Consider the following 18,464-nt stretch of genomic DNA (forward strand, 5'->3'; position numbering starts at 1 on the left):
TCATTTCTCTCCTTTCAGGATAAAACTCCAGTGAGGAGCCAATTAAAAACCATTATCTTCCTACTCAAAATACCAACCTGCTAACTACACCCACAGTATACAGATCTGCTGGGACTTTCAAGATGAAACTTGCTGCCTCTTGCCTTTAGGGAATGCTAAATAAAATTATTTTTGTCCATTTATCATTCAATTTTTAAATCTCTATATTATATTTTCTTCCTTTAATATATTTATATACCTTAAAAACTGTCCAAGAGGTAGAGTTATGTTATTCTACAATAATAAAAGACAAAAAGAAAAAGAAATCTATACTCATTCCTATTTGGACATAAGATGTAACAAAACATCACAGAATGTGGTGCAATAAGAGATAGCTTATCATAAAATCCCACTGATAAGCACTGAAGAAATGTGCAGTTCATTTACAGGAATTTATTGGAAACTTTGTCCCCTGTACCCTCCTGATATATGTACCATTCTACTGAAATACAATTTTATCAGTTTGCCCATGGGACTCAAACTCTGGGAAATTAATTTGTGCTAACCAAACTCACAAGATATTGATTTATAAACTAGTAAAATCACTTTTTAATTTACCATGGGAATGCTACCTGATCCAAGAGCCAGAAAAATTCATCTGATGTCTTTGAGTTTCCACTGCGTTCAGTGCAGCAGGCACTCCAACGAATGCTACGATGAAAACAGCTCGTCCCCATCCTCAATAAGCTCAAAATCTGGTCAGAGGGCTTGGACAACACTGAATAAAATACAAGTCAAACTATACAATAAATGGATGAGTGATATGTAGTGGTCAAATTATATACAGGAGGTCCCTTTCCTTCTCCTAGACAGACTCTTAGTTAGGAAACCGATCATACTTCAGATGAATTTTCAGTAGATGCATTTTAAGGTATGTTTTTCTAAGCGACTCTTGGTTAATAAATTATCTTTCCCTTTTTCTGCATGTTTCTGTATAAAGAACCAAGACCAGCTTCTGTAATTACAACTCTGCTCTTAGGATACATCTAAACACGCTACAAAATTTTTCAAACTGCGTATCTAGATCCATGAAAAGTTCAATCTTACTGTGATTGTTATTACAAACATAAATATCTTTATTTCTGTCCTCTAGAGTCACAGCTAATTTGTAAGATGATTCAAAAGTTACATGCAAAAGGCAAAAATTATATATAGTCAAAGTACCCCTAAAAATTCCATAAATAGCCTATATATTAGAGTATATAGGGGTTTTGTAAAACAATATTCAGCAATATAAATGTATACTGTTTAGTAAACTGTGATAATAAAGAGTATATAATCCAAAAAAAGAATGTATAATCCAAACACAATTTTAAAGTACTTTAACTAAAGTATTTTAAAGAGTATTTACATAACAGAATTTATACAAATTAAATATATGCATCATGCATATTTTATAGATTTCTTTCATTGAAGAGATTTTAGGTAGGCCTCTACGTAACCCATATATACTGAGACACCTGTCTTTTAAATCACAAGATCGACAGCGCTGCTTTTGAGGAGATTTCCTATAGTCAGCTTATCTTAGACATTTTATGTGGTTTCTTAGGTATTAACTTGAGTCTCAGGCTTCTTTCCTAGATTTGGATGTTCTCTAATTATTATATTCGCCCAAACAGTCCATGCAACTGGTTGGCATCGAGCCCACGTTCTTGTCTCTTATCATGGATAGCAACTAGCCTGCAAGAAAATCATAAACCTGAACTTGATGCTATTTGTACTGTACTCAATCAGCTGAGCCTCAGTACTCAGACCTGGAATGATAAAACAGTTTTATTTTACAAGCACAGTGAAGCAGGAATAGCTGTGTACATAAGTTTCAGCCTACATCTCAATGTGTGACTAAATGCCTTTGCTCACTATAACAATAATCTTAGGTAATCATTAATAATACTGTTGATGGTACTAATTGTTGCCTGTTTATTTTCACAATGAGATCAACATTATTTATACTTTTAAGAAACCAGAGTGTGAAGGATTTGCAAAAGCCTTGCTTGATTTGAAAGCAAGTGGCAGAGCAAGGATGATGGTTTCCCCCATCTACTAGATAAGACAGTCGTCCCTTGATTTGATCATAACCATTTTGCAGAATAGTGGGAGGACTTGGTAAAAGATGGTTTTTAGAATCTGGCGTTGAAAGTGTACATTGCTCAGGCTCTAGAATCCAACAGCTGAGTGTGAATCCCACCTGTTCCACTTACTGGCTGGGTGACCTCTAGCAAGTTACTTTAAACTTTTCAAGCCTCAGTTCCTTATCTCCTTTTGGGGTTTTTGAGACAATTAAATGAAATAACAGATAAAATGCTCAGCACAATACCTGGCATGCGATTAGAGCTCAATAAATATTATGTGTTTTTTAATCTTAATGATATCTGTAATTTCAAGCTTTCAACAACTTTTGTACAGCTCTTATATGTGCACCTGTGTAAGATGAAGACCAGTAATTAATTTGACTGTTCTCCCTAGAAACAACTATATATATATAACTACATATATAACTACATATATGCTAATGAGGACACACATAATCTTCCTCACTCCCAACACCTATTTTCAGTGTCCTCCCATGATATTTTCTCAATCTGTAATGTGAGATATGTAACTACAGGTGTATTAAAAGCAGAACAGGAAACCACACAAGTTTCTTAAAATAAGAATACACAGTGAGCTCAGATACATGATGTTTATATACCTATCTAAAAAGGAAATATAGTCAGTATGCAGTATACTCAAAGCTAACCACAAATGAGGAGTAAAAAAAAAAACACCACAGTTTATTTTAAAATTACACACGTCTTACTTTCATTAGTGTATATAAGAATTTCATTGTAAAATGTGTTTTGTTTTTTTTAATTTCACAGCTATGTGTGCCCCACCTGAATAATTCTACTGTGGTATTTATTGATTATGCTCTACAACACATACGTTGAGCTAAAGCTGAACATGAGGTGCTGTTCTGGCCTCCCACACCTCAGCAGCACACATGCGATGTAACCAAACCCCATCCACTGCAGGGGTCAGCAAGTCACACTTGTGTTTCTCAGAGCTTGGTACATGAGCTGTTCAAGGGAAATGTTGGGGGTAGCTCTCAATTTTTTAAATTAATGTGTAAATTCCATGATCTTCTATGAACTGCAAGTGAATTGGATTTTGTTTTAGAATTGGTAAATGAAATACATTTAGCTTTTTTAAAAAGTGTGTTGATTTGAAAACTAGTATGGGGACAGGGCAAAAAGTAAAAATGTTACACTCTACTGACTGAAATTGTGGATACTGAACCAAACAAACAGACGTGGATAACTGTTGCTATTTTAACTTAAAATACTATTATGACAGATTTAAATTTTACTTAAGAATAGCGTTAATATCAAATTTATTTGACAAATCTCTTACTCCCTTTAACTATTACATTTTTAGTAGCAGTGATTTGCTAACATTTGCACAAACTATGCTGTGGTCCATATACTTCTTAGGCACTGAAGTGTTTTCTTTTAAATTTGCGCTGCTATGTATTTATACATCTTCAGGAGAGAGGAAAAGTGTATTGATAGTCTTGTTATGAGACTGAACGTCTGTGGATCAGTAAAAGCAAAGGAAATTTTAAAATACATAAAGTAGTTCTTCTTACCTAAAGAAATGTTCCACAGAGATTCCCCCACATTCCTTAAGGTTGTAAACTTATTGAGTTTTAATTATATCTTGGGCATGGTGCTAAGCTTTGAGTACAGGTTGGTAAAAAAACCCAGACATGGTTCCTCCCCTCCTGAACCAGTCAGCTAGCTAGTGAGACAGACAGACATTAGACAATTAAATACATCTCTCTGAGGAGGTGACATGTTGAAAATCTCAGAAGGGTAGGTAGGGCCGGTAAGGTCCAAGCAGAAGGAAAATGCGCAGAGACCTGGGGGCAGAGAGAAGTTTGGTCCATTACACAAACTCACAGGAAGCTTGTGCAGCAGGAGCTTAGTGAAGGAGGGCAAGAGCTGGGAAAGGTAGGCAGGAGTCCCTGCAGATTCGCCCAGGTACTGGCATTTTATAGTAAATTGACTGAAACCACAATAGAGCTAATGTTGTTACATTATCTTGAATATACAGGGAGAAATATTAAAGAGAATTTGAGGACCATGAAAAAAAATCCATAAAATTGCTAAAATTCCCTACTGGGAATAAAAAACCCCACCAAAACATCATTTTGTTGAAATTTCTGTCAACAGGTTCTCTGACTGCTGAAGTCACCGACGATACTACAGGCAAATAGCCACTTGGGAAGCACCACAGGAATTCCCTTCAGTATTTAACACAGCTTCTGAAATTCTTTTCTGTTTTGCCAGCTGCTGCCTGAGCCACGGTGCCACACCTCCCACATTTCCCCTTGAACCTAGGAAGGAAATACAGTACTGAGTCTGTGGTGACAGGACCCATGATGGTGACACTATAAAGAAGAAGGAAAGGAAGGAGACTATGTGAGCCCCCCATTTCTTCTTTAACAGGGCTGCCTCCCTGCCTTACACCTTCACTCCGCATTTGATGCACAGGCTCTATAGTCAGGTAAAATCTTCCTGACCTTTACCCTCCACAGGTGCATTTTCACACTGCTTGTTTCCTGCTCAGCTCTGTTATAGAGTACTTAGGCGTCTACTATCAATGACTTTGATTTGGGGGTTCTCAGTCCATACAAATGGTGTAGATATCGTTCTTTTATTACACTTTTGAGTGTGCCTCTCCTTGATTCAGAATTGGATTTGCTAATGATATTCTGTATTTCAGGTACATTGTGGCTTGCATTCTCTTTTTATGAGCACGCATGGGATTTTAAAAATAATTTAATTGGGTAAGTGAATCAATTCCAGGATCTAAGCACTAAGGTGGATAGACCAAGTTTTGAAATATAAGTAGTTTAGAAATTGGGAGCTGCTTGAACTCAACGGCATTTTCCTTCGTAGTAATCTCGTTCTATGACTCATTTTGAGAGTCCACAGTGTTACCGCTGCTGTTTTGGTGGTGAGTGAGTAGCCTTCCTGTTTCCTGCTCTCCTGACTGGAAAGAGCATTTAATTCTTCTTTTCTAATGAAAACGCTTAGATAATATCCCCATAAATCTGCCTGTTGGTCTCCTTTTTATCTTCCCACATTAAAAACAAACTTAAGATTGTATTTTCATTGTACTTTTATAGGTTCAGGGTAAGGTACGGTGCAAATTAGAACAGGATTCAAATTGGACGGTCAGATATGATTTCTTTCTAGGCAAATGTAAAAAGTACAGAAATATATCCTTTAGCAAAATGAGAAAAGCCATCCAATATCCCAATAAACCTATAAATCATATTATTGACGAACAGAAAACATCAAATGATTATAAACCATTATTTATGCAAATGTCTCAGAAAAAAGATATGCTAAGAGTATTTTTTCAAGCACAGAATCAGACAAAAATCTCTAAGGTGATCTGTGTGTGTCAGTCATTCTTTCAGAGCCCTGGACTGCTCCACAGGCCCTTCCTGCCAAAACCCAGGCTGGCCAAAACTCTGGTAGATAGAGCATAATCTCAGTCAGGAAGGGACAAATTACTTATTAAAAGAAACCACATATTACCTTACAAGTGTCATTTAGAATTACCTGCTGATACTTTTTTCTATCAATGCGAATTAAGTTCACAGTTAATTTATTCTCTTTAAGAGCACGATTTCACAGTCCTGTTTCATATACGTGATTTACTTTTATTAATAGATGGAAATCAAGGAGTTGTCTTTGTTACGGTGTTGGCCATGTTAGCATTTTTCAGATGCCAGTTTCCTGGTGTTTCAGGCCACTATGACTGAAGAGTGAAGGAAGATGCAGGCTGAGGTGGGGGCGGGGCAGCTGCTGACCCCCGGGGGTCTCATCACTGGACACTAGTCGGTCTGTTCCAGGGTCCAGGATCCTTCTCCTTCCCACTGCTTTTCCTTCTTGAGGATAGCTTACTCTAACATAATCCATTTTATAAAACTGCTGTTGAAACTTGAGAGATTAATTTTACTTATTAGTAATCCACCAGGATTACCAGTTTTGTCTATAGTATACAAAATGTCAACAAGATAATTTAAATTACACTATTCTTCATAAGTACTAATACCTAAAAAATCTTAGCCAGTGATTTTATTGTGAGCGTATCAATGGTATAACTGGGAGAGAAGGTGATATTCATATTTTTAAATGACTCTAAATTTTTATTTTAGGAGAACTGTAGTTACCACACATAATTTATTATTTTCCATTTACTACTAACCAAATTATGCATCTTAAAATATTTTTTAAATCACAGTATTGCTTGTGGACTTCACTTTATGCAAATAACTGAAATCCACGGTTTGTATAGCATTTAGGATTATGAATGCAAGGAACTGATAACACTTAAACAACTGTTAGAAGTTTATTATGTATTTTTTCCATTATTTCTTTATACAGTTTTAAAGCATGTGGGAAGAACCAGATACGAGAAGGAATGAAGTTGTTCACTGAATTGCTAGAAGGTCAGCCCTCCATTTTTGCCAGGAAGAGAGGCAATTGGGATAAACAGGTATAAATCATGAAAGACACTGTAATTCAAGTTAAAGAGTTTACACTTTACCTGAAGGCAAAGAAGAGCAGTTGAAGAGTTTTAAGTACAGTAACATTTTCAGGTTGGGGTTTTAGGAAGAATGTGGGCAGAATTTGAAGAATGAAGAAGGAAGAACGGTTAGGATGTTACTGCATTAATATGGGAGAGAACTGATTAGATACACGTAAAAAGGGGAGGCGTTAGGGATTCAGTTTTTGACATATGTCATGAGTGGACAGTGCACACACTCGGGGTTTTTTTGAGGAAGATGCAGTGATAAATTCAGCTTTGGACATACTGAATTTAAGGTGTCCTTGGGATGACATCCAAGTAGAAATGTTCAAGAGACAATTGAACATACACGTTAGCAAATGTAAGAGGAAAGACCTAGACTAGGGGGTTTAGGTTTGGAAGTCCAGCAAACCGATGAATAAATACATGGAAACAGATGAAATCACCAACAAGTATACAGAAGGAGAAGTCCGCTAGATTTGAGAGAGAAGCAGAGAAAGAAGTGAGGACTTCTAATTTTCCCTTATCAGTGAAAAGAAAAGCATTTTCAAAGGACACTAACCACAACTTCTAAAATACCGGCCGTGTTCCGGTGTAGATTTCAAGAGAGACTCTAAAGTTTTCAACCAATACCTCAATTGCTCTAATTAGCTCTTCTAATCTTATTCTTGTTTTTATCAAATTATCCTTTGATGTTCATTGTAGCCATTATTTGTACCCTCTGGTCCTGTTCGCAAACTACTGTTTTAGAACGAAATTCTTTTTGATGGCTTTCCTTCCCTTAATTTCTGACTATTTCATCCCCTTTTTCTTCAATTTTTCTCCATTTTGTTTAATTATCAGTATGTATTTGCAGTGGCTATCTTCCTTTTTCAATGCAAATATGTCATACTTAGGTACAACATGTGTTAAGGGGGCATCTTGAGCAAGTCTGTGACCTGTGATTTATTGTTTCTTTGAGAAAGCGCATTCTGAGTTTGTTACTTATTTTGAAGAAATTTGGGGTTGTAACTTGTTTTAAATAGAAGCTTGGCTGTATCTGAAAATTTCTGCTCTGGATCCTTATTTGGCCCATTTCCTCAAGTTTGACGATATACTCTTATGTTACATTACTTAAATTATTCTATATCATTGTACCAATATGATTTACTCATAGGCAAATGAACAGGCAAACAGTCTGTGTTGCCATCAATAAAATACATCATTTCTAATGAAACAAAGATTTCTCATTCATGTCATAGAAAACTATTAATATATTAATTCCACAGTTTATCTAAACATTTAACGTGCTCAAAATGATGTCATACAGATGGCCAACAGACACATGAAAAAAATGCTCAACATCACTAATCATTAGAGAAATGCAAATAAAAATCACAATGAGATACCACCTTCACACCTGTCAGGAGGGCAATCAACAACAAATCAACAAACAAGTGTTGGTGAGGATGTGAAGAAAAGGAATCCCTCGTGCACTGTTGGTGGGATTGCAGATTGGTGCAGCCACTGTGGAAAACAGTACGGAGGTACCTCAAAAAATTGAAAATGGAACTACTTTATGACCCAGCAATTCCACTCCTGGGTATTTATCCAAAGAAATCCGAAACACTAATTCAAAAAGATATATGCAGCCCTATGTTCACTGCAGCACTATTTACAGTAGCCAAGATATGGAAACAACTGAAATGCCCATCAACAGACAAATGGATAAAGAAGATGTGGTACATACATACAATGGAGTATTACTCAGCCATAAAGAAGAATGAAATCTTACCATTTGCAACAACATGGATGGACCTAGAGGATATTATGCTAAGTGAAATAAGTCAGACTGAGAAAGACAAACACCGTATGATCTCATTTATATGCAGACTCTAAAGAACAGAATAAACGAGCAAACTAAACAGAAAGAGACTCCGAGATACAGAGAAAAAACTGATGATTGCTAGATGGGAGGGGATGGGGAACACAGTGAAGGGATTAGAAAGTGTAAATTAGTAGTCATAATATAGTCACTGGGATATGAAATACAGTATGGGAAATATAATCAATAATGCTGTAAAGATTATATAGAATGGCAGATGCGCACTGGATTTATCAGGGGGATCACTTAATAGACTGTGTAGATTCCTGACCAACACGCTATACATCTGAAGCTGAAGGAGAATAATAGTGAATGTCAACTTAATTATATAGTCACAGGATGTGGAGTACAGCACAGTGAAGGTAGTCAATGGTATTATAGCAGCTACATACAATGTCAGAGGGATAGTAGATTGGGGAGGGGGGTTATCATTTGTGAGGGGTATGTCTAACTATTACATTGCTTTGTACACCTGAAACTAATTTTAAAAAAAAGTCTTACAGGACAGGAGAGTAGAAGATTTCTACCCTGGAAAATTAGCTCTTTTAATATTTGGTATTATTTTTAAACAAACTAACAATTTAAAACTCTGTTTTAGGTAAATGGTTATGGTTGTTGACATATTGATGAGAGATAATTCTAATTGTTTGTGAATTGCTTTAAAGAAAGGATCTAGTTAATCCTTTTCATGATGCTTGTATTAAATTGTCCTTTGATTTGAGTTGTAACTATTAAACTATTATTTGTACATTCTGTCCCTGCTTGCAAGCAAATGTTTTAGAATCGTGTCATTTTCACTGGCTTTGCTGTGAAAGAATCGTTTCATTTCTGATTACAGCATTCACAAAAACTCTGGCTACCCTGAGCTGTGTTTTATCATTTGAGGCTATGATCCAGTGTGGCCTTAATGCATTTCTTCTGTTGGCCTGGTTTGTGGTCTCCCTATTTTAGATTACCATGTAGCAGCTGCCTGGACAGCCTTCTGTCATTTATTTTCAACAGTGTTATATAGCATCCCACATAGCTTCAAGGATGATAAACTGGCTGGACTCCAGGGCTTGCACTGTAATCCTGCCTTGCCATTTAATGTTAAGTGTATCTCACAGGTGACACTGATGAAACTGCTTAAGAAATCATATAGTATGATCTTTAGTAGAGCTAAATCTCACTTTTATATGTAGGATGAGATTCTGTTTTGATCAACTTCAGGGCAAATATTAACACTGTATCAGAAAACTGCATCACTGTTTAATGTCTAATATATCTTTTCTATTTATCAGTCCATTCTTTCATACCTTTGATTCCTGAGATACGTTTACTGATCTGTATTTGGGGTGATATCTGTACCCTCAAAACAAACTGAATTTAACTGATACATGATTTAATTCACAAACTGTTCTATCAGCATATATTGTTATTATATATAAAAATGTATAGATCTGACCTTTCAAAGTTAAAAAAAATTCTTCCCAACATTGTAGTCAATTTATCTGTCACTCATACTGGATCCTGCCTGGCACCTAACCAGTCATGAGAGGAATAAGGACTTAAAAATCTTTGCTAATTAAGACCTGCTTGTAGGAAACTGGTGCAAACATCTCAAAGTGCTAAAAAGAAAGCAAATAGGGTTATCAATGTTACTTCAATTTACAAACTATAACACAGATAAGACACCACAATCATAGTTTTAACTGTTGAACTGTGGCTTGATTCCGGTTACTATTTAGCCAATACTTATCAATTATATTTGGACTGGCCTTATAAATATTGAACAAAAAAAGTCTTGCCTTATTTAGTGAAATCTACACAACATTTTGTAAGTGCTCCTAATCTGAAGCAAACTTATCCAATTTGAATTTTATTACATCTTATCTGTACTTTGTTGAGGCAGAATGAATGATTATACAGCACAGGCTGTCAGCAAAGAGGATAAGGAGAAAACCAAGGGCATTGATAATCTGCAAATTGTAGCTGCTTGCCTGACTATTTGAGAGTCAACTCTCAATCCTTAAATATTTGATTCCCACCTTTAGGTAAACACGAACACTATTGCTGAATTGACCCATTCAGTTTCTATGTGTTTCTCATTTACTAGTAAATGTCTAATACATTAGAGCAACTCATTACCAGATGCTGCCAGTCATTTTATTAATTGCTTCCAGAATTTGGGTTAAAAATCATAATCCAAAATTGTTACTCAAATGTTTACTTTGGGGAAAACAAAACAAATTAAACTGCCTTTCCAGTGGTTAAATATGCAATTATTCTTTAATAGTAGACAATCCAAACCAATTTTTCCAAATCATTTAGGTTTCCTATTAATGAGGTTTTGGTATGTATTTTCATAATTATTACTGAAGTCACAAAACAGTTAAATTTTAAAGAAATGGCTTGAATAGTGAATTAAGCAATTTTAAAAGAAGATTGCTATCTTTTGTGCCAAAATCTGCAATAGAGCACATCTTTTCTTGATTTATAACGTAGGTGTACACAGTTTTGTTTGATTTCAGCCTTCCTTAAATGAGGGTGCTTTCAACTAGAAGTCAGGATGATCCATCTTTAATCTTGACTTTTTATCAATTTACCTAGAACCTTCTTTCACTTTGGTGAACAACAAGATCAAACATGTACTGAGAGCCCATTATGTGTCATTTAATGTTTCTATACCTTAGATACCATATCTGTAAAATGGATTAAATTGTTTCTCTTCCAGATCTTTCCTGGCTATAAAAGGATGATTTCTCTTGGGAGCTCTGGTTGGATTCAGAGAAGTGTCATTCTGGTCAGCGTGACCTTCAAAGTAATGGAGCTACTGGAGCTAATAGGAAGGCTCACTACTTAAAAAGTCACACAAAATTTGTTACAATTATACTGAAAAAACCTGGTTAAACTGTATCAGGAATTTTATTACCATGCATTATTAGCACTTAAAGATATTGTTCTTTCTTCAAGGTCAGCCTCAACTTTGTGTCTGTTGAACTAGGCTTTTTTTTTTTTTTTAACGAACTTACTGATAAAGTGTTGAGATCAAGAATGAGGATGATCATGATGTAATGCAGAATTGTACACCTGAAATCTATGTAATTTTACTAACAATTGTCACCCCAATAAATTTAATTAAAAAAAAAAAAAAAAAAAAGAATGAGGAGGATGATCATTCGGGAAATTTTTTATAAATTAAAGCAACAAGAATCCTAATTAACATTAATAACAAAATGGGGAGTCAGTAGCTGTTTTTTAAATGTATATATTTTCCAGAGCTGTGCTATATGAGTGAAGGCATGGGAAGGAGAACATGGTATTGACACGTAAGGAGTTTATTTTTAGGGGCAAATAGACTCACATTCAGAAAGTAGCCAGAGAACTTCATCCTACGTCCCACATCATGAAATGCTAGATGATGTACTAGAGGTAAAAGTGATCCTAGTAACTCAGAGACATCATCAGCTTGAGCTTATCAATGCCAAGGGGACTTCTTGAAGATTGTGGCACTTGGCTACACCAATACCCACAAACTGGATGATTGGGAAGTTTCCTGACAAAGGAGGACATTCCAAGTAACAGCTTAACCTGGCACTAATATGTGGTAGTTCTCCCATTATCATCATTTTTATTTAACTTTTTTAATTATTACTTTCAGAATTGGATAAATTAAGAAGGAAATTAGTTTGTGTGTCTGGCATGTAATTTTTAAAAATGAAATATTTTCCACTCATTTGGTGCAAAATTAGCTCACTAAAATCACACAGAATTACCAATACATTTATTTCTCTGGGTGAGGGATGAATGTTCAAGCTAGCTACCGCTATGACATTATTTGGTACAAGTAGTTGTCTTTGATAATTGTAGAGTTGTCCATAAGGGAGTAAAAATGGTTACAGATAGTTTGATTCTTTAAAAGCACAAGTTTACTCTGTAAATAAAAGTATTTATCAGTCTAGAACTATTCAGCTACCACATTTAATTTCATAAATTTATTTTAATGTATTATGAATTTTTAATATGAGGCAGGCATATTTATGTAAGTTTTCACATATTAAAAGTCACTGTCAAATTTAGCTTTGACATAGAATACTTCAGGAAATAGGCTAATCAGTACACTTTAGTCACTTATTTTACACACTCATATTAGGAAGTAGGATTTCAAATTTGAGATAAAAGTATTTTCCTCCGTAGACACAGAGAGTTTGTATCTTGGATATTCTGGTCACTCAATTTTCAAAGATTGTAAACTGTTATCAGACCCCATTATTTTGATACATGCATCAGAAAATATAATTACAGTTCCTATTATTAATGGTCCTGCTGCCTGACCTTCTGATCAGCTACAAGTTGTTGAACCAGAAAGCATGTGTAGCATCCTTGCTAAGTGAAAATCACCTATCGAGGACTGCAAAGACTCTGGCTTTGGGGTAGAGGTGGGGTTCAAAATGAAGCAAAGTGTATGATATGCAGATGTCCCTAGAAGACTTCATTCTGAGAAGATGTAAATGTAGTACTCATGATGGTTTAAGTAGATTGTGGTTATAGATTACGCTGGTGCAGGTGAGAAATTGTAACAGGCTGTGATGTGAAATCATCTTCACATAAAGTACAAGGTACTGTTTCGTTCTTTGGATTTATTCTTTAGTTCTTTTCAAAAGGTGAATTGGATTGGATTTTAATTATATTTCAGACAAACCTTCTACTTTCAACCTCTGCAAAATCTACATTTTTATGGAGTTTTAAAAAAACAGTCTTTGTACGTTTCCTGTACCCTTTAATACTGTGATTTATTTCTTTCTTTATCCATAAGAGAGAATTTTCTCATGTTTTTCTTTTCCTCATCTTCACTAAAATCTTTTACGTGAAATGACCTATCAGAAAAATTATGACAAGGCCCTAGCAATCTGAAAATTGTGTAGTTAGTCTCTGTGATCAATGGCTTATGCTTCTTCTTTCTTCACCATTCCTAATTATTTGTTTGCTCTTGCTGTTAGGTGTATTGTTTTAAGCACTCAGCTGTTGTAGTGGGTATGAAGTGCCTGACAGTCCACTGAAAATAAACCAAGATAAATTACAGCTCTGGCAGAGGTTCCAGTCTTTGTTATTCTTGATATGGTACCATCTGTGACTCTGGTGAATTCCCTTAGACCTTTAAAAAGGCCTGTCAAACTGCTCAACAGAAATTAAACTTCTTTTCCCTAAGGCTACTAGTAGGGTCACAACCAGAATTATTCCACAACAAATCTCACACTTTTAAATCAAAAAATATTTTCATCCATTAAAGTTAAAGAAACAAAAAGGTTTTAGAAAATATCCTTTGAAATTATCTAGTCCACTTCCTCTTTATAAAAGAATATTTTTAATTCCTACCTTTTTACTGTCTTTTGATCCCTACCTTTTTACTGTCTTTCATTAAACAAAACAAACAAGTATATGCAAATTATTAAATGTTCCTTTTGTAAAGAAAGCTAAATCACATCACTGCTCTGTTGACAACTCTGCAGTGACTTCCCATCTCACACAAGCTGAAGTCCTTCCAGCGGCCTCAGGATTCACACACCTCACCCCTGCTTCCGCTCTGACCTCACCTCCTCGCACTCTCCCCTGAATCATTCTGTTCCAGTCACATCGGTCTTCTGTTGGCTCCTCTATCATGCCACGCATGCTCTTTTCTGCCTGACATACTTTTCTGCCAGAGAAATTAAATTAACACAGCTTACTCCATCATCAGCTTCACATTTTTGCTCAAATGTCAACTTCCTAGAGGCCTTATTTCTGCCCCTCCCATCTGAAATCAAAACCTTACCACGACCACCAACCACCACCACCCACTGGAAGTACTTATCTTTCTGCTCCCTTCCAAAGCATTTACTACCTTCTAACATACAATATAGTTTATTTGTTCACTTTCTTCTTCCTCCGCTAGAATGTAAACTCCAGGCCAGGAGTGTTTTTGTTTTGTTCTGTTTCCTTCTGTTTTGTTCATTACTATGTCTCCAGCATCTAAATAATTCTTGGCACATATGAAGTATTCAACACATATGTGTCTGATGACCAAAACAATGACTTAATGAATAAAGCTCTCTTTACTCTGCTTTGAACCAATATTCCATTTTCTAGCTTTTAAAAGTGATTTGTGCAAATATATGGTGATGAAAGGAGAACTGACTCTGGGTGGTGAACACACAATGGGATTTATAGATGATGTAATACAGAACTGTACACCTGAAATCTATGTAACTTTACTAACCATTGTACCCCAATAAACTTTAATTTAAAAAAAAGTGATTTGTACCATTTACCCACATATTACCCTGACCATATTGAAATAATTCAAAAGAACTTCATGCGAACATTTAAAACATAAACTTGGCTTTAACTTACTTTTAAAACCAATGTAATACAAAAATAGTTTGAGAGTGTAAGGATGGAAAAGAATATACCATGCAAACATTAATTTTTTAAAAAAAAGAATAGCTATATTAATATGTATCAGATAAAGTAGACTTCAAAGCAAAAAAGTTGTTAGGGACAGACACTACATAATGATAAAAGGATCACTCCATCAGAAAGACATACCGTGTTTCCCCGAAAACAAGACTTAGCCGGACCATCAGATCTAATGCGTCTTTTGGAGCAAAAATTAAAGTAAGACCCAGTATTATATTATATTATATATTACAGTATGTTATATTATACCAGGTCTTATATTATAGTAAAATAAGACCGGGTCTTATATTAATTTTTGCTCCAAAACATGCATTAGAGCTGATGGTCCGACTAGGTCTTATTTTCGGGGAAACACGGTAATAATTCTGATTCTTGTCCAATAGGGGACATCTCTCCATTTTTCTAGAGTGGTAGAGCTCTGAGATTGCTAAAATACATTAAGAGGAGTACAAACTGCATCAGTATCACCAAGAGTGAAAGCCGTGGGGATCTCCTGGAACCCCCCTTGTTATCACAGCCCTTTTAAGGCAAGGCTCTGCGAGAGAGGGACGGGAGGCATCTGCAGGCGTGATGACAACGACGCCTGAAGGAAGTCTCTCTGGCCGGCAAGAAAGCCAACTGTGCCACCCCGCAGCATTTGTGCCAATGGAGACAAGCTGTCTGAGCCACTGGCTCCAGTTAGTTGTTGTTGTCTAATTAGCTTGCCTACCAAAAGAAACAACAACATTGAGGAAATTCAACAATCTCTCATCAAAGCCTAATATTTAAATTCCTTGCCATCAACTCATTTAGAGCCATTTGGCAGAGAAATCTGCCCTTTTGCCCGCCTACATACCAATTTTCTGCCTACTATTCTGTCTTGTACATTGGCAAAATGTAAGCAATGCATTTGCTTTTAATTGCTTTTAGGACATTCAAGAAAAGAAAATATGCAACGTCACCCCCCCAACCCCCCGGTAAAACAGATCCACTGTGTATTTCTTGATGTCCATTCTGAGAGTGAAGCCATGCACATGTTAGATGTTCCATAAATATTTGTCTATTTGTCAATATAACACTAAAATTTTTACTTTTAACAACTACAATTTCCTACTATCAAATATATTCATATGTATATGAATTTCTACTTTAATTTTCGTATCATTAAACATTAAAATGTTCATCAAAAATTATTTTGCTAAATTCTCAAGAGAAACCAACATCTACTATGGCAAATAAGATCCTGGGGTAAGAGGGCCAGAGCATTAAGTATGAATATCTTATTTAGTTTAAACAGCATTTGTGTGAAAAGGCTACTGAGACCAAGACATTTTAGCGAAATGGCAGGAATCTATTTCATAGACTCAAAGATCCAAAGGTAAAAGGTACTTTTAGAGATGATCTAATCTAATCTTTTGTTTTGCAAATTAGGAAATTAGCCTGTCAAGATTACTGGCATGCTTCATCTTCTTCTTTTTTATTGTACCAAATTATTCTGAAATTTTGTACAACTTTCATATTAGATCACAAAAAAAGAAAATATTTGATCTTAATATTTATATTATGACCACTGTTCTATGTTTATGGTAATAAATATAAGACGAGCCAATTATTGCATAATCATTGTTAATAAGAAATCAACATATCCTATGATCCTACAACTAAGACTAAAAGAAATATGGAATGACATCTCATGAAATCAGAACCTGAAAAACTTCATCTTCACAAGCTCCTAGACCACACCAACTCCTATTTTGCACACAGAACTTTTATCTGGTTTACGATGCTTTTTTTCAAATCTGTGTAAGGTGTCACTAGTCTATAAAACTGTGTCCAGCCTTCCCAGGGTTGATGAGATAAAACACAGCTAGAGCGTTGGCTTATTTCACCAGAGTACATCCTCTTCTTTCAGATCATCACTGGCTTTTCATGACTTCAGCAAGACTGACTCTACCAGCAGCACGGTGCCCAACTCATTCTTCCCAGCTGATGCCCACCCAAGAATTCTATAAAATGTTGCTGGTCCACGCATTCCGTATTGGTTGTTTTCCTGGTTTGTATAGCCAAGAAAAGACAATGAACATTTTAATACGCACTCGTATAACTGCCTTGCCAACAAGAAAAAAATACAGAGAATGAAGTCATATACCTTCATTGTCTGAAAGAACAGAGAAAGCAATTCCAGAACAGCTTCCTGACAGTCTTCAACATTAATCACAGCCACAAACAAACCTGCTATAAGTACAATAAGCAATCTTATCTGTATTGGCTTACACAAACATTTCTCCTAACGATAAGGCTACTTAAAGAGTTTCTCATTAGTGAAATGAACGCGACAATGGTGGGAGGAAAGGGGTAGTAGATTAGATTCTGTATTGCAGATTAAGCTTTATGTGTCTTTATAAGACTTCCAGAAAACTATATATAACCTCAAATGATTTTTAGATGATATTTCAGTAACACTTCTCTCACTTAATAATCAATATTCCTACCGTGTTTCCCCGAAAATAAGACCTAGCTGGATCATCAGCTCTAATGAGTCTTTTGGAACAAAAATTAATGTAAGACCCGGTCTTACGGGTCTTATGATATATGATATGCTATGATATGTGATATAATACCGGGTCTTATATTAATTTTTTGCTACAAAAGACACATTAGAGCTGATTGTCCAGCTTTGTCTTATTTTGGGGGAAACAGGGTAGTAAGATTAAGTATTTTTTAAAAATCAAGGGATGAAAGTATCTTAAATGTTTCTTTTTTAATCTAACTAATTTAAAAATATAAAAATATCAGCATCTACTCAAAGAGATAGTCTCAAAAAAAATTGGAATTGGTACACCTCTCTTCATTTTTAGATTACAGTTTACAAAACATATATCTGAGGAAAATATCTTAAATGTTTCTTTCTTAATCTAACCAACTTAAAAATATAAAAATATCAGCAGCTACTCAAAGAGATAGTCTCAAAAAAATTGGAATTGGTATACTTCTCTTCATTTTTAGATTACAGTTTACAAAACATATATCTGAGAAGTGAAATGAGACAAGAAATTCTTACTTTCACATTAGGGAGTTCCCAAGAACCAAAGGGCACTCCCTGTGGTTGCCACCTAACATGAGTTAAAAAAAAGTATCAGATTTAAGGTATCTGTTCTTTTTCCACCCCTATTGGAACCAATTTCCCCCTTTACTAAATTTCCATAATGCTTTACTTGAAGTAGCTTAATGATTAAATTCAGTCTCATATAATTATTCAGTGTGATCATATAACGTGTCCAAACCAGGACATCTTAAAGAGAAAGGGGAGACATTATTAATAATTATGCCAGGACGAGAGGCACAAAATAGGACATAAGGGCTCCTAAATTATTCTCATCATTCCTCTCCTATATTAGACTTGTAACTCAATGACATGGGAGAGCTGGACATTCATCATTGTATTTCTCACAGTAGTACACTACCTTGCACAAACTAAACATTCAAGTCTTACTAGCTGAAAAGTAAACGAACAAATAAACTGAAGAGGACCTCCACAGCTTCTTAGGGAAGTGTAAGT

At 35.4% G+C, this 18,464-nt stretch overlaps 1 protein-coding gene and 1 long non-coding RNA gene across 3 annotated transcripts in view; one reads left to right on the top strand and one right to left on the bottom strand.

The window, feature by feature from the left end:
- LOC109458844 (ubiquitin-conjugating enzyme E2 E2) overlaps positions 1-18,464 on the bottom strand; it is a 292,901-nt gene that overhangs the window by 189,130 nt on the left and 85,307 nt on the right. The gene's annotated exons all lie outside the window — the stretch shown is intronic.
- On the top strand, positions 4,443-7,105 carry LOC141567098 (uncharacterized). The gene is made up of 3 exons (XR_012489493.2): positions 4,443-4,587; positions 4,807-4,870; positions 6,483-7,105. It is a non-coding gene; the product is annotated as an uncharacterized LOC141567098 (long non-coding RNA).

This window comes from Rhinolophus sinicus, chromosome 5, assembly GCF_057876585.1.
Source record: "Rhinolophus sinicus isolate RSI-liver-muscle chromosome 5, RSI-T2T, whole genome shotgun sequence".
In the NCBI taxonomy this organism is placed as follows: domain Eukaryota; kingdom Metazoa; phylum Chordata; class Mammalia; order Chiroptera; family Rhinolophidae; genus Rhinolophus; species Rhinolophus sinicus.